Source organism: Dermacentor andersoni, chromosome 1, assembly GCF_023375885.2.
Source record: "Dermacentor andersoni chromosome 1, qqDerAnde1_hic_scaffold, whole genome shotgun sequence".
NCBI classification, from domain to species: domain Eukaryota; kingdom Metazoa; phylum Arthropoda; class Arachnida; order Ixodida; family Ixodidae; genus Dermacentor; species Dermacentor andersoni.
In genome coordinates this window covers 202,878,679-202,905,300 of record NC_092814.1, presented here as the reverse complement: position 1 = coordinate 202,905,300, position 26,622 = coordinate 202,878,679, and the positions used below count along the sequence as shown (strand labels likewise).

Genomic DNA, 26,622 nt, shown 5'->3' with positions numbered 1-26,622 from the left:
AAAAAAAAGGCGCGTCAACCGAAGTCGATGCGAACGAAGACAAGGTTGTCGTGCATGATGATGATTGGGTATTTATAATGCAAGGGCCAGTTCTGAACAAAGAGCGCCAACTCGAAGTACATGGTATATGTATTTGTATCTACTAAAAGGGCGGGGGGGGGGGGGGGGGGCATTAAAGATGATGAAATGTTGCATGATTCCATGACATCTTTACATTATTTGCATTTTTTTAGTTGCATTTGCAGACCTTTCATCTTGTTTTCGGACCCTCTATTTTATTCATCTCTGCTTCAGTATTTGTAAACAAAATAGAGGGTCCGTCAAAAAATATGAAAGATCTGAAAATGAACGAAAAAAATCCAAAGGCGTCACGCAATCATGCAACATTGCATCATCTTTGATGTAACCCCCCCCCCCCCCCCCACACACACACACACCCACACACGGCCCTCCATTTCAGTACATGTACCATGTACGTCGACCTTTTCTTCCTTGGCATCGAACTTGGTTGACACGCCTTTCTTGTTCGGCGTTCGATAGCAACACGGGAAAAGAACTATGCATTAAAAGACTGTGGATGATGATTCTAGAGCGACACCAAAGACGCAGAAGGAGTTCTCATATGACCACAGCAAGGGGCAGAACATGAATGATGGAAAACCGAAAGCAGCGCCTCAAAAACTATGGGGCCACAACAACGCAAGCAGGCCACGCTCTCGCTAGCCAACGACTCCACCGCTACCAGAGAAGCGTCACAAGATTGTGTACAGACCTAAAGCAGGTATGAAAGTATCAAATTGGAAAGACGGAGTGATAGCAAGAGGATTAGCCCAACCATGCGGAGACACCCCAGGAACTCTACGCCAAAGTGACCATAGAGACAGATTGGCAAGAAAACTTAATTCTGGCGAGTACCGAAGAACATGGCTGCGTGCTTAAACTAGCAGAAATAACAAGCATCCCAATAAGGCAAGTCACATACAAAGTCACACCGTACCTCAAGAGCATTCCGGGCATTGTATGCGGCGTTGTTCACGGAACAGCTAGATCTACTAGCAATGACCAACAACTGCAAAATCCTGTACGCTAGAATGCTGGGAAGATCGACGTCGGCAGTGATCACCTTCGAGGGCCCGCACGTGCCGTTCTAGGTTAAAGTGGGATGTACGCTCGCCCGTTGCAGACCCTATAGAAAGTCCAGTACTGCAGATCCTGCGAGGAGATAGGACACAGACAAGACATCTGCCCTAACCCAAACGACAAATTATGCGACAACTCCGGAAGACAGAATGCTGACCCAAACAACCACCAATGCAAGCCGAAATGTAAGCTCTGCGGGAAGCCACATGAAACGGTAAGTAGAGACTGTCGAAGGAAGCTGAAACTGGCTTCACTACCATCGATAGTCAAGGAGCGATTACGATCGAGACAGCGAAGCTTCTGCTATCAGCCCAGCGTAGTAAGTACCAACGACAGTGAGCCCACGATGACGATGCCACCGCCGCCACAGTCACCGACTAAGACCAAACAGGCAAAAAGATCCAGATCCAAGTCGAGATCGCAATCGAGGAGAAAAGAACAGAGCGTCCCCAGGACAACGGCAACGGCCGCGGGCGTGGAACCCGAGAACGCACAGGGCAAGGTAAGCTGCTCAAACGTCGTCACGAGGCACAGTCAGGCGTCGAAGGAGAATAACGGCGTTCAAAGCATAAGACACTCGAGGTACGAAGACACGTTAACGATTTTCCGAAGACAGACTGAAGAATTAAAGCGGAAGCTGGAACAACAAAAGAAGAAGACACAAAAGAAGAAAGCCAGCACAGAAGAGCAGCCTGAATATCTCATAGCGAGAAATAGAAGAACTACGGAGAGAACAGACCCAACAACCGCAACAACCACCACCGCGGCGGCGGTCATCGCCACCACGGCCAGAACCAGCAACACCGGCGAATCAAACGGTGATAACCCAGAACGACCTCATGACACTTGAAGACCACATCAACGCCAACGTGACCGTCATGATGGAAACCACTATGTCCAAGGTATCGCAGGCTATACAGACCACGGTAATACAGATGATACAGACTGGGTTTCAGTCTCTCAAGAGCGAAATGGAGAACCAGATTCAGGCACTAGAGACAAAAAAGACGCCACCGGCGAAAACTTCAGTAAACGCATCCACCTGCTAAAAGAACGAAAGACTACACGCAAGAAACCTAAGTACCCAGCGAGAGAAGCCAAGATCGTGCAGACCCTAAGCGAACAAGATGGGGAGGCTAATTAAAGAGAAAGAAGACTACTAGCACTACCCACAGCTCAAAATGTTGCATCGGAAATGTCATTATATCCGAAGTAAGAGAAGCAACCTTGCACAACTATGCACGCACATTGACACAGATATTACAGCCCTACAAGAAACCGAAGCTGATGACTTCATGGTCAGAGGTTACATCACTCACGTCACCGACAGTAGGATGAGGACAGCAACCCTGACCAAGAAGAGCATCAACGCTCAGCAACATGACATCCAACACCGCATCGAGCACACCATCTTGGAAATCGTGCATGAGAAAAAGTCGCAGTTTCTCCCGAAAGGCGAAACATCGATTGCGATAGCAAATTAGTAGACAGCTATACGAAGTAAGGATAGTAGTTTTATCGGCCGCATAAACTTGTAAACATAGGCATACTAAACTAAATTAACAAGCATGCTGTCACGCGCGCACAAGCAAAGATGAACAGATCTCACCCGATCATTGCGGGAACCCGCTGTGAAAATGCTGGAATGAGGAAGCGCGGCAATAGCGGCGAGCGAATTGACCTCCATGCTGCGTCTCGCAGCAATGCGAACTAAGCCGCGAAAACAAAGCGCGCGGCGGACTCTGTCCCAGTCGCAGATGGCTTCCAAGATACAGAGGCCTGGGCGGGCGCGCGCGGACACCCGGGCCCCCCGGTGAAGAAGGCGCACCCCCTCCCCGCACTTCCCCCCGGAGCCTTGCGCGCGACGTAAGACGGCGCGCTTCCTACTCGCTTTCCAACCCTTCGTGTGCGAGATTGAGCCGCGATCGCCGGCTCACCTTAGCACGCCTTCACTTGCACATACCGCATACGACGCGCGGCGACGATTTTATCGCCCCTGGACTCTATACGTAACCTCACGGCGACGGCGACGGCGACGGCATAAATGCGCCTGGAGGGTCGATGTAATTGCTATCACAATAAGAAGTCGCAGTTTTGCCCGAAAGGCGAATCACCAATTGCGATAGCAAATTAGTAGATAGCTACACGAAGTAAGGATAGTAGTTTTATCGGTCGTATAAACTTGTAAACGTTCGCTTACTAACTAAATTAAGAATAATGAAATGTGTAAGTGCGATTGAACGAGTACGTAGAAATAAACAGACACACAGAGACAGCGCTCTCTCTGTGAGTCTGTTTCTTTGTACGTCGTCGTTCAGTCGCACTTACACATTCTAACATGGATTAAAACCAACTAGCCCGCCAACGTGTTTTAACTAAATGAACAAGCACGGTGTCACGCGCACACAGGTAAGCATGAACACATCTCGCTCAATGAGCGCGGAAGCTCGCTGTCAAAATGCTGAAGTGAGGAATCGCGGCAGCAGCAGCGAGCGAACGGATCTTCATGCATCTGTCGCTTCAAGGCGAACAAAACGTCGAAAGCACAGCGCATACGAAGCCACCGACACTACGCCCACTCTGCAAACATCGCAGATAGCTTTGAAGATGAGACCCGCGCGGGCGCGCATTTTGACCACGTCGCAGATTGCTTTCAAGATACGGCGCCCATAAGCCTCCGCCACAAGCAGCAGCCGCCAGAGAGGAACACCCCCGTGCCTCGAGCGCGACAGGAGAGGGCGGGCTCCCGGCCCGCCTTTCTCGCTCGCGCACGCGAGATTGAGCCGCGTTCGCCGGATCAGCCTCGCACGCTTTCACTCGCACATGCGTATGGCGCGCGGCGACGGTATTACGGCCCTTGGACTTTATATGGAACCTCACGGCGACGGCGACGCATACGGCAGAAATGCGCCGGGGGTGTCCATATAATTGCTATCGCAATAAAAACAGCAGCAAAGCCTCTGTGCTAAACATGTACAGCCTGTCAAGGGTCACCTAGAGGACCTAGGCAAGCTAATGCGACAAGTAAAGGAGGAGGAGAAAAGAAAGAGAGGAGACAGGGATGTTAACCAGAAATGCGTCTGTTTGGCTACCTTACTCTGCGTGACGGGAAAGTGGGAATAGAAAATTTAGATAGAGAGAGGAGGAGGGGGAAGACGCGGTGAGCTCGCGCACGCACGCGGAGGACCTCAGAAAGTCAAAGGCGTTCACATAGGCCAGTCGCCCTCATCATCATCGTCATCATCATCATCATCACCATTAGCCTGGCTACGCCCACTGCAGGACAAAGGCCTCTCTCATACTTCCCCAACTACCCCGGCCTAATTGTGGCCATGTTGCCCCTGCAAACTTCTTAATCTCATTCGCTCACCTAACTTTCTGCCGCCCCCTGCTACGCTTCCCTCCTCTTGGAATCCAGTCCGTAACCCTTAATGACTATCAGTTATCTTACCTCCTCATTACATGTCCTGCCCATGCCCATTTCTTTTTCTTGATTTCAACTAAGATATCATTAACTCGCGTTTGTTCCCTCACCCAATCTGCTCTTTTCTTATCCCTTAACGTTACACCTATCATTCTTCTTTCCATAGCTCGTTGCGTCGTCCTTAATTTAAGTAGAACCCTTTTCGTAAGCCTCCAGATTTCTGCCCTGTAGTTGAGTACTGGTAAGACACAGCTGTTATACACTTTTCTCTTGAGGGATAATGGCAACCTGCTGTTCATGATCTAAGAATGCCTGCCAAACGCACCCCAGCCCATTCTTACTCGTCTGATTATTTCAATCTCATAATCCGGATCCGTGGTCACTACCTGCCCTAAGTAGATGTATTCCCTTACCACTTCCAATGCCTTACCACTTCCAATGCCTCGATACCTATCGTAAACGGTTGTTCTCTTCCGAGACTGTTAAACATTACTTTAGTTTTCTGCAGATTAATTTTTAGACCCACCCTTCAGCTTTGCCTCTTCAGGTCAGTGAGCATGCATTGCAATTGGTCCCCTGGAGAAGGAGGAGGAGACAAAGGGGAGGAAAGACAGGGAGGTTAGCCAGTGAGTTACTAAGCAAGGCAATATCATCAGCGAATCGCAAGTTACTAAGCTGTTCTCCATTAACTCTTATCCCCAATTCTTCCCAATCCTTGTCTCTGAATACCTCCTGTAAACACGCTGTGAATAGCATTGGAGAGATCGTATCTCCCTGCCTGACGCCTTTCTTTATTGGGATTTTGTTGCTTTATTTATGGAGGACTACGGTGGCTGTGGAGCCGCTATAGATATATTTCAGTATTTTTACATACGACTCTACACCCTGATTCCGTAATGCCTCCATGACTGCTGAGGTTTCGACTGAATCAAACGCTTTCTCGTAATCAATGAAAGCTATATATAAGGGTTGGTTATATTCCGCACATTTCTCTATAACCTGACTGATAGTGTGAATATGGTCTGTTGTTGAGTAGCCTTTACGAAATCCTGCCGAAATCTCGCCCTCAAGAAACACAAAAGTGCCTTCGCAGCTTTGTGGGCTGACAAGCTATGGGGACGGTCTTCAAGCAGCACCTGCACGGACAACGGCTGATCGTCCAGCCGTCGCAATGAGATAGATAATGTTTGTCTTTCCGACTGAAGTAGATGACAGTGGCACAATAGATGTTCGATGTTCTCTTCGCCGCCACAGACGTCGCACGCAGCACTGCCGGTCATTCAAATCAGAGTAGTGTATGCCTTCGTGCGCGAGAAGAAACTCAGCAAGGGCAATGGGCTGATAGTCGTTGGAGGTTTTAGCGCTCCCCATGTGGCCTGGGGTTACGCGGTCTCAAATAAAAAGCAGATGTGCATAGCGCGGACCAACAACACCTCACTCTACTCAGCGACCTGCAGACACGCATACACATCGGCAACAGTGTTTCCAGAAATATCAGCCCCGACCTCACGTTCGTACAAGGACTCGAACACTATGAGTAGAGCTGCAGGGACGAGAATTTGGACAGCGACCATTATACAGTGTGAACGATCATCCCACACCACAAGGTGGCGACGAAGATTGAAAAAGCCAAGATCATGGACTGGAAGGCCTTTCGCAAAGGCGAGAGTGCCGTTGGTGCGACAATTTAGACGACATAGATATGTGAATCAGAAGAGTCGTGGAAAGGAGGACAATCGAACTATCGCAAGACACGCCCGCGTCGACCCCCACGTACTCCACCTGTGGGAGGCGCGGAAGGGACTCGCGAAACGTTAGCAACGCAAGAAGCGCAGCCGCAAACTGAAAATTTGAATCTCCAAGCTGATCAAGTAGGCGATAGAGTACTTTGAACAACTCGAAAGAAAGAACTGGTACGAAACATGTAACAAGCTTCAGAGGACCCTAAGCACCAAGCGCACCTGTGCGTTACTCGAGACTCTCCTACCAAGAAGGCGAACAAGAGCGCCGCAAGGAAGAAAGTACAGAGACTCATACGCAACCACCAGGGGAAAGACGAAAACATTATCAAAAAAGTGTAGAAGTTCCTCGGTACGGAGCGGAACATAGCTGTACATTCGCACTTTGACGAGTGTCGAGGTAACGCACATATAGGAATGAATCGACTACTCACAGTAGCAGAAACGGAGAGGGCCCTGAGCAAGCTCACCCGCAACACGGTGCCGGGCTACGTCCGAATACACAGCACGACACTCCGTAACCTAGACAGACCCTCTATAAACGCACTCTTAAATGAGAAGAGGTTAAACTACCACCGGAATGAAAATATGCCGAAGTAACCATGATTCCTAAACCCAAGAAGCCTATGAGCGTTCAGAACCTTCGACCCATATCCCTCACCTTGTGTGCTAGAAAACTCTATGAGCACATGGTGAACAACCACGTGATGGGTTCCCTGGCTCTCCCGGTCCCAATAGCCACTCTCGAAGAATGGTGTGAAGGCATCCGGAACGACCCTTCCGCGGCCACCAAGAAAGTGGAAACCGATCTCGACGTCGAGCGGATGGACAGCAGACTCGCCCACCTGATCGAGGCCAAAAACGCCCTGCTCCGCCGATGGAAGGGCCAAATGCTCAATCGCAGACTCCGAAAGAAGATCTCGGAGCTCAACAAGGTCATCGATGACCACTGCAAGGCGCTATGCCAGCAGCAGTGGGACGAGCTCTGTGAATCCACCGACGGACAGATGCGCAACGGCAAATCCTGGGGTATGCGGAAGCATCTTCTCGACGAAAGCGGCTCGAAGTCAGGTCAAAGGCACACGTTGGCCCGGGCCCTTCACGAAGCCACCAGGTCTCACACGGCCGATGAACTCGTCGCAAAACTCATACAGAAGTACCTGCCTGTCTTCGCGACGGAGATCCGTCGACCCAACTCCCGGACTACCGAGGCCCTCCGCGCCCCGACCTGGACGAAGACTTCTCCGTTGCCGAAGTCAGGCAGGCCATCTTCGCGCTCAACCGCAAGTCTGCGCCGGGTCCGGACGGATTCACCAACAGAATGTTGAGAAACCTCGACGACACATCGATTGTCTTTCTGACCGACAAGATCAATGAGTCCTGTACTGAGAGCGCCGTTGTTCCTGCAGAATCGAAGACGGCCTGCACGGTGCTCATTCTCAAGCCCGGCAAGGCCCCGAACATCGAGAACCTGAGGCCGATTTCTCTAACCTCCTGCGTTGGCAAGGTCATGGAGCGCGTCGTCCTCAACAGGCTTAACGGGTACCTCGAAGACAACGAGGTTTACACGTACAACATGATCGGCTTCCGCGCCGGACTCTCGACGCAGGATGCCATGAAACTAATCAAGCATCAGACTGTGGATGGCCGTTTCAGAGAGGTCAAGGCTCTGCTCGGTCTGGACCTCGAGAAGGCTTTCGACAACGTGCTTCACACTTTCATCGTCAAGACCATTTCAGACCTGGGTCTGGGTTCCAGATTCCACAACTACGTCAGCTCTTTTATAACTGACAGGAAGGCCAAGCTTCGCATTGGAGACTTCCGCTCCGAAGATGTGTCCCTTGGAGGGCTTGGCACTCCTCAGGGCGCCGTGATCTCCCCAACACTGTTTAACATCTGTATGTTTGGTCTTTCCGAGAGGTTGGCGCGCGTCGAGGACGTCAAGCACACCATCTCCGCCGACAACATCACCATATGGTGCTCCGGCGGCTGCGAGGGCAGAGTCGAAGAAGCCATGCAGGCGGCGATCGACGTGATCGAGGAGTATCTCCGCCCCACTGGACTTCGATGCTCCCCCGTCAAGTCGGAGCTTCTGCTTTACAGAAAAGAGAAGGGAGGCAGACCCAAAGATTGGAAGCCAGTCTCCGAAAGCAGCATCAGTCTTCGCACTTGTGACGGGGGGGGGGGGGGGGGGGGGGTGATACCCAGGGTCGACGTTATTCAGGTCCTGGGCATGTTTGTCGAATTCAACGGCGGGAACAAAGCGGCTCTCCGCAAGATCATCGCAAAGACGGACAACGCCTTCCGCCTCGTTCGCAGAATCGCAAACCGGCACCGAGGCATATAGGAAAACAATCTCCTCGGGCTGATCAATGTCTTCGTACTATGCCACCTCGCGTACACGATTTCTATGCACAACTGGCTCAGAGCGGAGCGAGACAAGCTCAACGCTCTCGTTCGCAAAGTAGTCAAGAGGGCTCTCGGGCTACTCATCAGGACCCATACCGAGGATATCTTGAAGCTGGGGGTACATAACACCGCCGAGGAGATTGCCGAAGCCCAAGAACGCGCGCAACTCACTCGCCTGACCACCATAGCAGCAGGTAAACGCACCCTCGAAGAGCTGGGTTACCACCCTGCGGGATTCCCGATGGTCAGTACCCCGATCCCTAGGTACATTCGAGACACGTTCGTAGTGCCCCCTGTGCCCCGAAACGTCCATTCCGTCCACAACGAGGGCAGACGCAAGGCCAGAGCAGCAGCCATCCTCAAACAAATCAAGCAACACGACATTAGAGCAATCTTCGTCGACGCCGCGGAGTACAGCGACAGGAAGACCTTTGCCGTCGTTGTGGTTGACTCCATCGGCAAGATTTCCAATAGCGCCTCGATTCGCACTTCAGACCCCGGAGTCGGCGAGCAAGCCGCCATCACCCTCGCCCTGCTAGACGGTTGTGGGTCCGAGATCTACAGTGATTCCAAAACGGCAGTTAGGGCTTTTCAGAAGGGTTGCATCGCCAAGCAAGCTGCTCGTCTTCTTAGCGGCTCGAGTCCATATGATCTCACAAACCATTGAGTTCACTGGTTTCCCGCTTACGTAGGGTCGGTCGAGGGTGCTCCTCCGACCCTCAATGAGTCTGCTGACGAGGCTGCGCGTGACCTCACCGACCACGCTTCGTCTATAAGGAGCGCTGACTCCCCTCCTCTCTACGGTCACAGGGACACTCCCGCTACTCACAACGAGATTATTAAATATTTCTACATGCCTAGACGGGTCTTTCCACCCCCTCACCCCAAGTTGAATATGGCGCAAGCCGTTTCGCTTAGACTTCTGCAGACCAGCACATATCCGTGTCTGTCCGCTCTCCACGAGGCTTACCCCGCCGTGTATCGCGACGACGCCTGCCCGTCCTGCGGGCAGACCTCCACTGGAGCGCACATGATCTGGGAGTGCTCTGGGAGTGCGGGTCGACATACCCCAGGTTCATCAAGGAGGAGTGGGACTCGCTTCTGCGTAGCCCCGCTCTAGAAAAGCAAATCCTGGCCGTCCGGCGTGCCCGCGACCGGGCCTGTGGGCTAGACCTGCCGGTCCTGACGTGGGACTAGCCGGGTGCGCGACGAGTTCGCGTCCTCGGCGGACATGCAATAAAGTTTCTTCACTCACTCACTCACTCACTCACTCACTCACTCACTCACTCACTCACTCACTCACTCACTCACTCACTCACTCACTCACTCACTCACTCACTCACTCACTCACTCACTCAACCACGTGATCGAACATCTCGAAGACAACGGACACGTCCAAAACCCCATGTTTGGATTTAGAGATCACCTGACCACGCAAGACGTGTTACTGCAGAACAAGAATAAAGTGATAGACAAACTTGACACGCACATCAAGAGAGCCATCCTCGCACTGGACATGAAAGGGGCTTTCGACAACGTGTCACACGAAGTAATACTGCAACAGCTCAACATATATAACTGCGGAGAAAATGTATATAATTACATCAAAGTGTTTCTGAAAGAAAAAACAGCCACAGTGGGAACAGGCAACTTACGCTCCGAGAAGTTCGAAATACCACGGAAGGGAACGCCACAAGGCTCCTTAATTTCGCCGATGCTGTTTAATCTGGCGATGAGCTCGCTACCCAAAGAAGTGAAACAAATAGAAGGGATTGGCCACGCAATATATGCTGACGACCTCACCATCTGGACTATGGTTGGATCGACAGGCAGGCAGAAAGAAGCTGTGCAAGAAGCGGTTGACAAAACGGAAAAGTACCTGCAAGCACGTGGACTGACGTGCGCACTAGAAAAGTCGAAGCTCTTGGTGCTAAGAAAGCGCACAAGAGGGCGACAATATCAGCAGGTATTAGACACGGAAGTAAAGATACTATACGTTATGATTCCGCAGGCTATGACGTTTCGCACACTCGGACTTCTGATTCAAAAGGACGGGGCCGGACTAGCAGAGTTGGAAAAGATTCAGAGAACAGTGCAACAAGTAACCCACCTGATTGAAAAGATGACGAGCAAAAGTCACGGACTCAAGGAAGGAGACTGTACGAGGAAGATGCAAGCGCTGATCACAAGCATCGTCAGGTACGGGACCTCATACGTTAACACGAAGAACAGTTAATGAGAGAAAATCAACACTCTCACAAGACTACAAAATTGCCCTTGGGCTGTCGCCGTCCACGTCCAGAGCGAAACTACTCAAAATGGGAGTGCACAACACTTGGTAAGAGCTCGTGGAAGCGCACAATGTCAACCAGCTGGAGATGCTAAAGTTGGCAAAAACGAGAAGGGCCCTGCTCCCAGATTTGGGCTACCAAGTTGAGGATCTAGCTCAGTGTATCCCGCGCGAGATCGGAGGCAAGCTACACATAAGTACCATTCCCAGAAATATGCATCCCGAGTACGACAAAGGAAGGAGACAGGTGAGAATACAAGCTCTCAAGCAAATAGTCGAACGCACCAACAACAAAGAAAACGTGAGGTACACGGACGCAGCGGCGTAGAGAACGAACGACCGATTTGGCAGTCAGTGTGGTCGACGAGAAGGGCGTCCATGGGTGCCAAGGACGCGAGCACAGTGGTAGAGCTGGGGATAGCCCTGGTCATCGTAACATGCAAGACCCTTGTGATCGCGATGATGGACTCGCAAGAAGCATGCAGAAGATACATGAACGGAAAGATCAGAAAGGCCTCTGGACGCCGGGACACGAGTCTTTCGCGAAGAACCAGGCGGCGCACGCCGCAGCTCAAGATCACGTGCGCCAAGCCATCTCCGGCACGCAGAGAACACGGACCCACGGCTGTCACGAAGAAGATGAACGGATACCCAAGAAGTACTTGGAGATTTTTGGTGCACTACAGGAAGCAGAGGAGTCGCTACCCCCTCCACACAAGAGGCTGAGTAGGGAACAAGCGGTGACCTGGAGGAGACTGCAGGCTGGAAGCTACCCGCATGGAACATTGCTGCACGCCATGTATCCGGGTACCTACGGGCGGGAATGCAAATTCTGCCCGTCGGACACGCCTAACACCCTGCGCCACATGGTGCTGGGGTGCAGGAATAACCCAGACGTACCACCGTCGTCACCACCACTAGGCGATAACGAACAGAAAGAAGCGGAACCAGAGGCAAAATCGGAAGACCAGTGGGAGGCTCTAGTGGTGACGCAAGGCCCTGAAAACCAGCTGCGATTGGTGAATAGGGCTCGTGCGGCGGCAGCGAGCCATGGCTACCTGCACTGAGGCCACCCAGCTTTGGGCTCAAAGCGAAGAAGCCTGGTCAATCAATAAAGCTTATTTATCTCTCCCTCCCTCCCTCCCCCTCCCTCTCCCTCTCTCTCCCACTATATATATAAATATATAAATAAATAAATATATATATATATATATATATATATATATACACATATATATATATATATATATATATATATATATATATATATATATATATATAATATTCATAACAATATTTTTTCATTCACTTGTTTTCTTACGCGCATGTACATCGATGTGTTCTTTCGCGCCGATTTTGGTTGACATGCTTTTCTTTTTTTTGGTCAACAGTCCAGGGGGACAAATTCCAGAGATAGAGCTGTCTATGGTGCAATGTCGTTAATTATTTCCTATAGTGGCGCTAATTACGCCCGTAGTGGTATTTTATCTACTATGCGACTAATTCTAGCTGCTTGTCTCGTTGAGACCTACATTTCGACACCTTCTGTCACTCGCTACTATGCTCTAGAGGCGCTAATGAGACGATTTTTTGACGAACAGGCCAGACAGATACAGAGATGTCACGTACCTGTGTGAAGTCGCCAAAGAAAAACTTGTCTTCAAAACCACCTAAACCTTTTCGGTAGTGCAGGGATATTTATAGGTTAACCATCTCCGTCAGCGAACTGGAAAATACAGGATAGAAGAATGGAAAGAGCGCAGCAGTGTCAACAGAGGATAACTCGTAAGAGCGCCACACAGCGCGCGCGCACTTGCGTACGCTAGTCTTTAATCACTCGGTAGCTTTTATTTTTGAAGCAAAGAAGGACGAACGTCGTGTGTCCACGTCAGGACGCGGAATGTGTGGGAGCGGAATATTGTGACGTTTTGGCAGTCACTCCGGTTTGAAATAGACAACTCAGAGAGACGGATCCAGTGTCCGAGTGTCCCCGTGCTCCGCTCCGACGCGGCCACCTTCTGCGTCATGACGTCACAACGTTTACACCTACTGGAAAACCGAACCTAAGCGGGGTAAGTATACGAAAGAAATGCCATGATGTCTTCCTCGCTCTGAACACAGTGACTAGAGGCTCTCGTGCTTCTGCGATGACCAATGTGTTTGACGTCGACTTAGGAACTCCAAGATAAACTCGAATACAAAGGCGTTTTAGTGGGTTCCCAGTCATACCGGCATAATTGGAAGTGAACGTGCGCACGAACGTGGAGAAGAATACAAAATTCCGCTCTTCAGCAACGAAGTTATCGTTTCAAACGTTTGTTAAGCAAAAAATGGAACCAGCGGTTTACAAACACCTTGCGAAAACTTTCAGTGAGATCATCTGCAGCATGGTTCGATGAAAAATGCAAAAGACCAATTTTGTGTGCCGTAAAACCTGGGTTGATATTCGACGTAAAGGCCACGTTAGGGTACCTGAATGGTCTCTCCCTTGCCAACGGAGCGGCGACGAGCGAGAGACCATTCAGGCACCCCAGGCCACGTGCTGCTTGGCTGATCCCTATACTCTCGGCAACAGCAACAGCTTCGCTTCAAACTTGAGGCTCTGGGCAATCATACATTATCCCTTGGTGCAATACTTGGACCATGGCCATTTAGTGGGCTTGGAAGAACAGCTTTCAGGGCAGTGAACTACTTCTTTATAAGGAAGGACATGTGCTGGAAATAGTATAGGGACGATTTTGTGCAGTGACCACCTTCGTTGTCATGTGTCGTCTGTTATTTTTTTTTTTACGTTTGTATGTGTGCTTGAGTTTGCTGAAGTGTTATTTTCAATTATTAGTTTTGTTTATTTATTTTACATCTTTCTTTTTTCGCGTAGAAGTGAAATGGGATAGCCGGAGGTGTTCGGCTTCTAACCTCTCCAGTTGTCTTCCTTTAATCCTACCTACATACCTAAACCGAAGCTGGTTCGTATCGTAGAAAAGCTATTGTAATAAATTATTTAATAGGGCGCTCTGTGTTTTTACAGCACTTTTTCCCTCCAGGATTCCCAAGTCGAGGACCGTGATATAACGCAAGAAAATGAAAACTCGAAAATGTTATGTCAATGCACCTTTAATTGACCGCTCCACGCAAGGCTCGTTTTACATAGATTCCAATACGTGCGCAATTAAACGGCACAAGTTTTTTTTTTTTTTTTTTTTTTCTGCCGTCTAATTCTGAGGATAACACTACCATCACGAGTCGAGTTTGCCTTGTTGGCTGGCGCAAAACACCAAAGCCGCTTTTTCTGGCGCCAATACAGGTCACTGCGCACGTGTTTTAAATTGAATTCCTAACATTTCTCGCGCTGCCGGATGGTAGACGCTTTTTCAACACGCGCGCAACGTTAGACGGGCATGAAGCGCAGTGCATGTTGTTTAGGTTCCTCTAGAAGCCACTGATCGAACTTCCTGTTGGCCCGTTTCCGGTTCGAGAATAAATGGGCTTCCTGCCGCGGCATCCGTGAGTTCCGAGACGTGCAAGAGTAATTCTTACAAGTCTTTATCAGCTTTACAGCGAAGCTGTATATGGCTAAGGTTCCATGCATTTTTGTTCTCCGTGAACAAAAACTATCATAATCAATGGCTCATAACCCCGTAAGCATTCATGTTCCCGTAAGCAACCAAAAAAATGCAATAGCTCATAGCCCCGTAAGGTAGAGGCTATAAACACTCAGCAAAGTGCAGCGGACAGTGGCTAAATTCTTTCTAAACACCCATACAACATACAGAACAGCATGTCGGAAGCTGTGATCATCAATCGCTCATACCCCCGTGAGCAATGGCTCATACCCCCGTAAGCAAGTAAAAAAAATGCAACGGCTCATAGTCCCGTAAGGTTCATGGCTACTCACTTTGCGTGAATTAGCTGTGATGACACTATCCCTGCTGTCGTTGTCGGTGATTTCAATGTGGATGTGTCGGTATCGAAAAGGGAGCAGTTTGCGCCTTCCGTGTTGCAGACATATCCCTTGCGATGCCACACCAATCGGGACCAACCGACCACCCAGCGGCGGCGTACGTGCATCGATTTGACATTATCAAACAATGTGATTGCAGTTGCGAGTGAAATAATGACGACCCATCAAGACAATAAACGAGTGTGCGTACCTTTCGTCATGATGACCATGCATCGAGACAATAAAAGAGTTGGTACCTTTGTTCAAAATTATGTGTCTCATCCGTGTCGTGTGCTAAACAGCTTCGCTGGTCAACCACCGTCACAGAGTGAAATGGCTCATGATTTTTTCGCCTTCGCCCTGCCCCCGCCAGTCTTTGAGCCTCTCATCCAGCTGTTAGGCTTATGTGGCCCTCTGGCCTCCTTAATGCGCGTAAATCACCTCAGACGTACACTTCGCACAGTGAAAGCCGCGCGTCCTACAGGCGCGATACTGTCAATGGGAAGTGTTGCTATGTGCAAAAAGTGATTACGCGTGACGGCGACCGCTCTCACGATAACACTTGGCGCGCGCTATGTATGCAGTACTCAAATTAACGTGAAATGCTGGTATGCCGTGGTTAACTGGGGCTCAACCGGAGAAGTTGGCAGCCGTACGCCTCCGGCTACGCCATTTGCCATACAGGAGAAAATATGAATTTTTTTAAACGATGAAATGAAATGTAGTGAAGTACGTACAACGACATAATAACGACGAAAATGACATTGTAACTTATACTAACCTCTACAAGAAGGGAATAAAAAAAAAAGTTGGACGACCGACCTCTGTCGGAAGAGATAATCCTGCAACATAGCGTGACACAGTATACCACATCAGAAGACGGCGAAATCATTATTGGGCTTTCCTTGCGATCCACCGGACTCAGTGAACGCCTGAGCACTCCATAGTAGATTTGTTCTCTCCTCTTCCCTTTCTTTTTAACCTCATTATCCTTCCAACCGAGTGTAGGGTAGCAGACCAGGTACTTGCATCTGCAGGTTAATATCCTTGTCTTTCCTCTCTTCCTCTCTCTCTCTCCTTGTATATCTCTTGTAGAGAGAGCCCAGAATGGTGAAATGCAAGGGCTATGATTACAATATAGTTAGAACTTTCGTATTATAATTGCATTCTAATTAGAGTCGTAATTGGACTGACGCAAGCGCTCCGCCTTAGCTCGGGCGCTTATCTACTCGCGTTCGCTCAATCGCACAGGGAAAACCCTTGCCTCACAATAGGCATAAAAGGGAACAAACGGGGCACCACTGCCTTGACATCGCCCAGCAGCGTTCGTAACTTCGACTGGGACGCGTATAATGCATTAACGTAGCTTCGTACACTGAGCTTCTTGAACTTACATGCGATCTGTGCAAAGTACGCGTGAGCTTTGTCGAGGTGACGGTTATTGAAAACGGACTTGCTTGCTTATCTCGCCGCGTCATCGATGACGTTGCGAAACGTGCGCTGTTTGCTCACGTGACTGACCATTATTAACTGGGCATTCGCCAGCCACATCGACGCGGAAAACGCCTTGGCAGCTGCGGCGTTCGCCTGTAACCGCGGGCTATATACACAAGCGCGCACGGCATTAAATTTTTTAAGTGCTTTACTTGTCATCATCACGCGTTTGCCTTTAATAACTGTGAACGAGCGGAAGCAATAAGTCATGACGTCGCACCGGATGTCAATGTCGTCGTCGTGCAAGCACAGCCAGCTATATCTATGCAATGGAAATGGTATAACCGTCTTCGTGACTTGTCCTGCCCGCCACTCGGAGTTGAGAACTACGGAGCTCTTGGAATGCATCGCGTAACCTGAATCTCTATCTGCTCAGTGAGCAGGCATTCACTGGATGGGACACTACTGCGCCTGTGTATACGCTGTCAAAAAGGTTATATCGCGCGGGATACGATACGCAGTCAGCAGCAAGTAGCCAACTTTTTTTTTTTATTCCTATACATAGCGTTGAAATACCCCAGCAAACCACGTAGTCGTTGAGTGCTGAGTGCGCAGACGGGTCGAGGTGGCTGTCGAAACACAATGTAGGCAATAAATGGACGAGAACGATAAAGCAACACAATGATACAATACTGCGCGATGACCCCGGCCTTACGGGTGCAATTAACATGTAGTTATCTCGTATATCTTCAACATGAACAAAAGCGAGAGATAAATAGAGAGATAGTGAGACCACTTAAGGACAGCGTACGACGCAGCGCTCAATGGCATTACGATAAGATATAGATGAAATCAGCCGAAATTAAAGGTGCGTATGGGCTGCGTGCGGCATTCTCTTGGAGTGGCGTATTGCGAGTGGACGTAGTGCGAGTGCACGCGTCAAAAGCTGGATGCGCAGATCGAACGAGTGACAAAAGAAGTCAATGAAGACGCCTGCTGCGCCCCAATAATGTATAACGGAATTGCATATCTACAGGCAGATAACGCGACGGTCCATTTATAATTGCGAAGAAACCGGCGACATATATAATCAATAGCGCTTGTTGCGAAAATTTCCAATAAATGTCAGAACAGAAATAAATGAATGAATGAATGAATGAATGAATGGAGACGATTGTCACAACAGCAGCCCAATAGATGGACGCAAGCAAAAATGAATGTTGAAGCGAATAGGCGAGCCCATTGACTACATATAGAGATGCGGTTATATTAGCTATATACCGTCTTTCTCTTTTTTTTTTTAAATTGCCTGTGGCAGCTAGCACAATTCTAACCCTTGATCTAAATTACTCGATGAGCGGCCATTACATCTACGAGAAATCAAAACGCCTCATTCAATAATTAACATAACTACCCTAACATTTTATTTAATTATCTTACGGCACATATTTCAATCTACGAATTATGGCCGGTGAGTTCGCAAGGCGTATCCACTTGGAACGAATTCTCTGGACTACACCAATTTCAATATATTAATTTTCAGTGTCCGAGAAATGCATTGGTGTTCCAGTTAGTTTTGTGCTTCGATGCATAAAACAGCGTTTTCTTAAAAGAAGTAACTGGAACGCCAATGCATTTCGTCGGATAATTTGAAAATTGATATCTCTAAACTGGTGCAGTCCAGAGGATGCGCGACCATTGATTACTGTCTGATGACAGAAGCAATTCATGATAAGTAGAGAGAAATTGTCATTGATGAGGAAGGGTATAGCAACTTATGGAGTGACCATAAACGCATCATTTTGAAAATGGGATATATAGTTGGGAGATAGGGCAAGGAGCGAAAATTGTCCAGCCCAAATTCATCGAGCGTCGAGAGAGAATTTGGCAAATGACAGAGTGGGAATGTAGTGAGCTTCTAAGCTTAATAACGAGAGAATTAAGGAAAGAGGAGCAACACGTTTGTTGGAAAGGAAAAGGGAAACCGAAAAGCTGGTGTAACAGGGAGATACAAGAAGCGATCGCCGAACGACAGAAAGCATCCCGAGAGCACAGGCAGGCAAAAAAAGCGCACTTGTTGCAGAATGAAGCAGACAGAAAATGGGAGATATACCGGGAGAAAAAAAATTGACTCAAATACTGGTTCAAACAACCATTAAAAATGAAAGTGAACGTTGGTTGTCCGAAATACGTTAGAAAAGGAAGGTCACACCTGGAGTATTCTTGAACCACATTAATTTGTTAGGCAGAAAGTCTGGAACAATACAATGACGTATCCTAGACGAAGATGGAAACAAACTGGAAGGGGACGCGGTATTAAATTACATCCCAAAAATAACACCCGAATATTTCCAAGAAAATGACGAGGTTGTATTTGAGGAAAAAAAGAGCATGAAAGATAACCAGATGAAAAGGAGCTGGTGCTGAGAAATTTCAACTGGAACAGAGCCGAAAAGCAAATTCTTAAGCGCACAGCCACAAGCGATAGACGAGGGCTCGATCCCGTTAGGCTGATTAATGAACTAGGACCAAAAAGTAAGGAAGCTCTGCTGCAAGCAGTAGAAAAAAGCTTAAAAGATAGGTGAATACCACTAAGTTGGAGACAAAGTAGAATGAATTTAATTTACGCGTATAAGGCAAGGAAAAAAAATACAGTTCACTCATGTAGACCGTTGACCATCACAACGGTAATATACAGGTTAGCCATGCAGGCGATTAAATTAAAACGATTAAATTAAATATAATGGCATATAGGGACAACTTCAGAATGGTTTCAAAATCGGTAGGCGTCTAGATGCTAACTTATTTGTTCTCGCTCAGTATATTGAAATATCCAGAGAAGAAAGGAAACTGCTACATATGACTTTTTTTAGGCATTACCGGAACGTATGACAACGTCGACCGCAACATTTCTGGGGATATTCTGGGAGACGAAGGCTTATGCAGCGACTGTATACAGCTTTCGAGAGAGATTTGCCTAGAAAATACTGTTTGCGTTGGATGGGAAGGGATGTGGAGCGAGAAGAAAGTTGATATCAACAAGGGACTGAGGCAGGGGTGCCCTTTATCCCCACTGCTGTTTATGATGCTCATGGTGAGGATGAAAATGGCGCTAGAGGAACGTAATATCGTGTTTAATCTCTCATACTAACAGGCAGGTACAGTTGTACAGCAGCAGCTTCAGGTTTGTTTTATGCGGATGACATTGTGACCGAGCTGAGGGCGCTAGAAGGAATCAATATAGGGTTTACTTTCTCATACAGAGAGGCGGGTACAATAGTACAGCAGCACCCACCGTGGTGGCTTAGCGGCTATGGTGTTGTGTTGCAAAGCACAAGGTCGCGGGATCAAATCCCGGCCGCGGCGGCAGTATTTCGATAGGGGCGAAATGCAAAAACGCCCATGGTCCGGTGCAGTGGGAGCCCGTTAAACATCCCCTGGTTGTCAAAATTAATCCAACGTCCCCCACTACGGCATGCTTCATAATCATGGTTTTGGCCCGTGAATCCCCAGAATTCAATAGTAGAGCAGCAGCTTCCAGGTTTCTTTTATGCGGACTACATTGTGTTGCTTGCTAACAAGCGAAGTGATATGCAACGTCTGGCTCATATGTGTGGACGGGAATGTGAGAATTTAGGATTCAAATTTAGCGTTAGAAAATCTGGTCTTATGGTAATGAAAACAGTGAACAGAAAGTGTCAATACAAGGCCAGGAAATATCTCGGTATATGGATAAACGAAGGCAAAAGATATATGAAAACACAGGAAAACACAGTAATAGCAAAAGGGAAGAGAAACTCGGCAATGCGCTATGGGGATACAATAGATACGAGGTGCTCCGTGGCATGTGGAAAGGGCTAATGGCTCCAGGACTTACATTTGGAAAGTCTGTTGTTCGCTTTAATTTAGGGGTACAATCAGGACTTGATGGGAACCAAAGGTAAGTGTGACACCTCGCATTGGACCCTCACGGGAAGACTACAAATGAACCTGCGCAGGGTGATATGGGCTGGACAAGTTTTGAACTGAGGGAAGCTCAGAGTAAAATTGATTTAGAAGAACGACTGAGGAATATTAAAAAACGTAAATGGTTGCGAGAGTGTTCAGGTATTCGGACAGGAAAAAGATTGATTCACAGTGGAGGAAAAAAAAAACTGGAAACTTCCCAACAAGTATGTGACCGGTATAGTAAGCAACAGGGCAACAATGAAAGTCAAACGCAACGTCGGAGAGGCTGAGACAATCTCATGGGTGGCGGCAATGGGTGACGTCGTAGTGGGAGATTCCGAAATAATTTTGGCCACCTGGGGTTCTTTAACATGCACCTAAATCTAAGTACACGGGTGTTTTGTATTTCGCCCCCACCGAAATGCGACCGCCGCGGCCAGGATTTGATCCCGCGAACTCGTGCGTAGATAAAGCAAGGTACACCAAGGAAGAAGCATGTGCTTGCTGCGGTAAAGCTAGGCAAACGATGAACGTGTTTTATTAGAATGTGAAGATATCTAACCAGAGGTTTAGGCTCCTCTGGCCTCCTTGGAGCATTTGGAATCAGGGATAGCAGGGGGAAAGTAAACATGTCGGCAATAGAGATTAGTAATATGCGTTTGAAGGTTTGGTGGCAGAAAAGTAGGGAGACCACAAACAACGGAGGCTTACCGAAACAAAGTTCCCAATAGTGGTTCAGCAAGTTTGATGTGTCAATTTTCTTTGTTTTTCCATTTTTTTTTTCCTCTTCTTCTTTCTCCTTTTATTCCCTTTACCCCTTTCCCCAGCACAGGGTAGCCAGCCGGGACTTACACTGGCTAACCTCCCTGTCTTTCCTCTCCTTTGTCTCTCTCTCTCTCTCTTGATGCTGAGAATTGTTTGTGTGTATATGTTTCTTTTTCTTCTTAATGTAGGCAGGACATTAGGTAAAATAAGAGCAAGAGCTTGGTGGCGCAACCCACCGCCCAATTTCAAAGGGGACACTCATCGCATCCATCCATCCATCCGTAGAGTTTCGTACCAAAAATAGTTATAGCGTAAAACTGTGTGCGCTTGGCACCAAGTTTGGCGCAATTACTGCATGCGGATAGCCTGGCGCACACTGAGAGCATGCACAATCATTTTGTAGTTCGTTGTAAGCGGAATTGGTTTGTTTTAGAACGTTTTCCCACAGCGTTACCGCTCTGCCGCTGGCTTCCCTGACAAGCGAAACCGAAACGTTCGCGCAAAAAAAACTTTATTCGGGACGATTTCGCACAGATCGATCTGCCACTGCAATACGCAGGTCAATCAGCACATGCGGCCGGGAATGGCTGCGGATGTGCAGATGACTTTGCGCTGGCGCGAATCGCGATACCGGACAGTTCTATGCTAAAACACCGTATTGGTACGTTAAAGAACTAGACAGACACAACATCGAAGGTAACGAATCCCTATTTTCTCGCACACATTACGTCGGTCTGTAGGACCCGGAGCATATCAAGTAATTTCCAGACGCAGCTCGCTATATGTAGCGTGCACTGCCTGGCAAGCATAAAGCAAACGGCTGCGCAGAGCTGCCTCCACATATCTGCAGCACGTCTAGAGTGCACGTGTCTTCGCCTATAAGCTGTACAAACAGTCTTCGAAGGCGTGAATTGAAACTAAAAACGTCGGCCCGTGGAGCCGAACTTATCTACTTTCTTCTTGTTCCTTTTTTTTTTCATGAGACATTTGCTTTTGATAACGCAGACACATCTAGCTTCTCCCTGATGTGAGAGAAAAAAAATACTTGGTCCACGTGTATCGGCTTACACTCATTTTAGCTGCAGTTCAATAACCACGTCACATCGGTTGCGCAGGTACCAAGGCGTAATATCTCACTGTGTTTACTACTCAGTGACCTTGAAACTATATTTAAAGTAGAAATGTTGCCACGAGCCGACCGGCAACGTTATAGCAGTCTTCGTGTTGCATCAGGTCGCAAGCCGGCTTCGTTCATTCTCGCCGCTTCGAAATGTAAGTGCAAAAATATGTTTGACTAAAGCACTCCACCCTAGAGAAAACATCTCTCTCTCTCTCTCTCTCTCTAATAAAATAAAAATAATAATAATTGAAAAGCCTGGACGCGGAGTTTTGGTCGTTTAAATAAAGCTTATTGTAGCTCTCGCGGACAGGACCCAGTTCGGATCAGTCTTAAAGGCTCAGTTTATCATAAGATCATTCTCACCATACGGCGGTATGTCTGTGCTAATGCATCACGCAGACACTCTTGAGACGCAGACTTCCTTGTATGAGGCCGCCTCGGCGACCGGTTACAGTGTTTATACAATAACAAGCATTCGACGGTGACCCTACTATATACAGCCTTCGACCATGCAACGCCTTTCTGGCAACAGCCAGACCGTCTCTCATGTCACCGAGTGTGTCGCCGCGCTGCGTAAGGGAAACAAAAGTAGAAAGTTGTCACCCATGGAAAAGGGGAATCGACGAGCCCGATCAGTGGCTGCTGCCAAATTTCCGCTGCCCGCTCTCCTGCGCGCCGGCTTGTGCCGGGGACATCCTTCGGTCTGAGGAGGGTCGCTGGTCTTTCCAGGGGGCGTGGGGGGGGGTGGTGACGGAAGGTAGTCGACCGACTGTGCTGGAAGAGGGGGCGGGGGAAGCCGTTGTCGACCCGCCGGCGCTTTGCCTTTGATCGGCAATCGGTGTTGAGGGAGGGTTGCCCCGGTCGGAGGGGATGAGGAGAAGGAGGAGGGTGTTGTGTCTCCGCTGAGTGCACGTGCACTGGTGGCCGCCTAGTCATCTGCCGTACGCCGAAGGGGAGCGCGTCAGTTCCGCCCGTCCGTACCGAAGGGGAGCACCCGCGGTACGCCGGCTGCGCCGTGCCGGCACTTCAACACCGACTGCTGCCGGAGACGCAGCGCGCGCTCTCGCTCCGCAAAGCGCACCAGCACGCGGACGCCCCCGAGAGGCCAAGTAGCCGGACGCACGAGTCGGCCAGCAAACAGCGAGTGTCAGTTCTGTTGCCTTCAGCGCGAACTCGCCGAGGGACACCCGAGTCAACGCCGGCGGTCTCGAGCGAGGCGGCAAAAGTTTCGTGCCAGGTAGGTTCGCATGCAACGACGGCGTCCTTCGCGCAACCGTTGCGTCAGACTGGCTCTCACGCGCCAAACAAACAGTTCGCAACTGTCATTCAAAGAAAAAGGTAGGCTGGTCGCCCACGACCGCAGGTTTCAACAATGATTCATTTCTCTCGGACCCGGCGCCGAAAAACGGAGTGAAACGGCACAGCCAGCATTTGAGAAAATTCTTGTCGCTTTTCTTCCTTGTTCCAGTGGCTTCGCAGGCTATCTTGCGTGCTCATTATCAGTGAATTTCGAGCTTCGTAAAGGCCAATTGCTCGCACCTGTGTAGCTTGTTCTGGGTTTACTCCGTCCTTCGGCGCCGGGTCCGAGAGAAATGAATCATTGTTGAAACCTGTCGTTGGGGGGAACAGCCTACCTGTTTCTTTTCTTTCTTATTCTGAATACATTCTAGCACTCTTCGGAGAGTGTTAATAGAGAGAAAATTATCTTTGATCATATCTTCCATAGCCCTGCATTCTATATGGGCGCCGGTTGTGGAAAAGCGAAACAAAAAAAAAAAAAAACGCAGGTAGCTGTTCATACAGATATCATCACTTCATCTTTACCATAGTAAAATCAAGCACCCCGGTGTTTATCAAACTAGGCACAAATATCTGACTGGATCTAAGCGCCAAGGCTCTGATAGTCGGAAAAAATATATCAGATAATGCTTGTCGGTGGTTAGCAAGGTTGAGTAAGTAGAAACTGGCCCAATTAACGTGTTAAGTCCTTTAATATAAACTAAAGCAACATTACACGCGAAACACGACACGAGCATCGTCGTATACATTACGAAAAAATAGCATAAACTGCCCGTCTTGAGCGATGGACCGATATTTAAACCTTACAATGTTTTTCTGCCAGAGCGTGAGACATTGTACTTAGTGCAAAACTTCTGAAAAGAGAGCGGGGGGAGGGTGGGGGGGTGAGACTGTGTCATGGCGGCCTTTTTAAGATGTTCACATTCGCCAATTTCATATTCTCGCCCTTGCAAGAAACTGCCTCACGCATGTTTAAAAACAAACGATAAGATTTGTCAAGGTTCGCAGGGCTTCACACGAGAGTGAGTGAGAGAGATAGGCTTTTAAACTTATCCTGAATCGGTTTGTCTGGCTTGCTACTCCAGCTTGGGCTGATGAGAAATGAGACGATACGCACAGTGCACGTCACAGACAACACACTAGGACTTGATTGCAAATAGTCCCTCCTTGTAGGAGGCAGCGCTCAGACGAGAAGCAAGTTTCTAACGTCACTTAGTGGGCACTAACGGCGATAAGGAAGAGTGGCTATCGCTATACTACAACTCTCTTACCTCGTGAATGCTGTCTCACTAATGCTTGTCCATCGTAGCTTTTCCTGAACGCTTCGAGATGGCCAGTCGAAGATGATGAGAGTGTTTTTGAGCCGCTGAGATGTTCGCTTTGCCCCTGACACTCCGAACGACTCGAGCCCACTCGTATGCACAATGTAGATTCTCCAAGGGCAGCGGGAATCGAGTTTATATACAGCACACTCGCCCGGAAAAACCTAGTGTAAAAAAAAAAGATATTTTCAGCCTATCTGGTCACGGGAAAAAGCTCATCGTGATCAGTGACTTACCACTATGTGGCAAAGCATCTCCCTGTGCGAAAAGAACAGCGATTCAATAAGGTCGAAATCTCGTCCAGTTGGTAATGATTGAAGGTGAACAACCAACTAAAAACACAACGTGCAAAGGAATAGACGACGACGGGACGAAGCTAGACTAAAAAGTGAAATTTATTGAGGAAGTAACAAATAAATAATACATAAAAAGTTCAGTTGTTAGTCCAGCTTCCTCCCGTCGTCTTCTGTTCCTGTGTGCGTTGCGTTCTTTAGCTGTTTTTTCACCTTCTATTAGAAGAGTGATTGTTGCCCGATAAGGCGGTGCTCTTCTGTTCCCGCAATTCCTTTTTTTTTTTTTGTGATGACTGCGCGAAAATTCCCACACTTAGGCACACGAGCGCTTTATTTGTCTTTTCGTTCATCGTTACTTTAGAGCCGTTAAGTTTGTCAGAATCTGCCCCTGTAAGCAAACTGAAGCCGCAGCACTGAAGATATTAGGGAAAGTGCATGCACTAAGGATGCAAAGGAGGATCGCAGTGTGGCAATTGTTCCTTGAAGCACAGCTGCCGCTTACGTGTGCCTTCTTGCACCTTAATGTGCGAAGAGCAACTTGTTCCTTTTTATATATATCGATCTCTCTGGTTTCATCAATTGACCCTTTGTCAAGAAACGCTAGTTTATTCACCTGGCTTGCTTGAACTAAAATACCGTTTTCAGCACAACGGCAAGCGCTACCCAAACATTGCTGTAGCTATACAGAGCAAGGCGGAGACTCAACTCCTTGTTCCTCTTGAGATTCTTCAGGCACCTCTGCTTCTCTGATTATGGTCGTTACTGGGCTTGGGAGTGATGTACGGTTCACACGCTCAAGTGACCGAGTGTGAAGCCTTGCAATTATACGGAAATTTCCCGCCGACACAGCTGCAAAAGTCATAACGGGAATGATTGGAACGAAAGTGCATAAGCGAAGACGGCGCACATGTAAGTCGAAGGACGAATACAAGTCCTGAACTATTGAAGTTTGTCAGTCTGTCCTTGTTCTGTCTTGCTGCGCACCGGTATTATTCGCTAAGTTGCCATCGTGGAGGCCCACGTTAGTGGGCCTCCACCCCTCCTTTGCACAATACAGATCTTGGGAGCACTTCTTGTTGTGGTGACTCATAGTCGAGGGGCACAAATTAAGGCAGACGAAGTAGACAGGAGGCGCTCTTCCTGTCTATACATAGCGTGTAATCGAAACAAGACCGAGAAGTTCACAGTAAGATGGAGGCTTGACGTGAGGACCAGTAGTGGAACAAGGACGTTTTCACAAGGTATGCTTGTCTCCATTATGGCCCTGAACGAGGCAAGTCGCTTTGTCGAATCGTTGGCTGTAGCAACATTATGCCTTGTTCCACTACTGCTCCTCACGACTTCGTATGTGTATGTCTTCACTTGCGAACCTCGTCTAATAGCAATAGAGATGCTTCTCGAGCGAAGCTTTCTTTGCTTACACCCCGCCGGTCCCCGACTAGCGTAGCGCCAGTGAGCGCACCTCCGTTCTGCGTAATCAAGCAATGAATCGCGACATA

At 48.6% G+C, this 26,622-nt stretch overlaps 1 protein-coding gene across 2 annotated transcripts in view; it reads left to right on the top strand.

Annotated features, from left to right (window-relative positions):
• The window catches only part of LOC126546944 (sterol O-acyltransferase 1), a 110,818-nt gene that overhangs the window by 26,656 nt on the left and 57,540 nt on the right, over positions 1-26,622 (top strand). The window contains exon 1 of one of the 2 annotated variants that reach the window (XM_055062974.2): positions 23,170-23,446. The exons of the other annotated variant lie outside the window; for it this stretch is intronic. The gene's annotated coding sequence lies outside the window, so the exon portion shown is untranslated. Of the gene's footprint in view, positions 1-23,169; positions 23,447-26,622 lie in introns of those variants that run through there. 2 annotated transcript variants of the gene reach the window in all.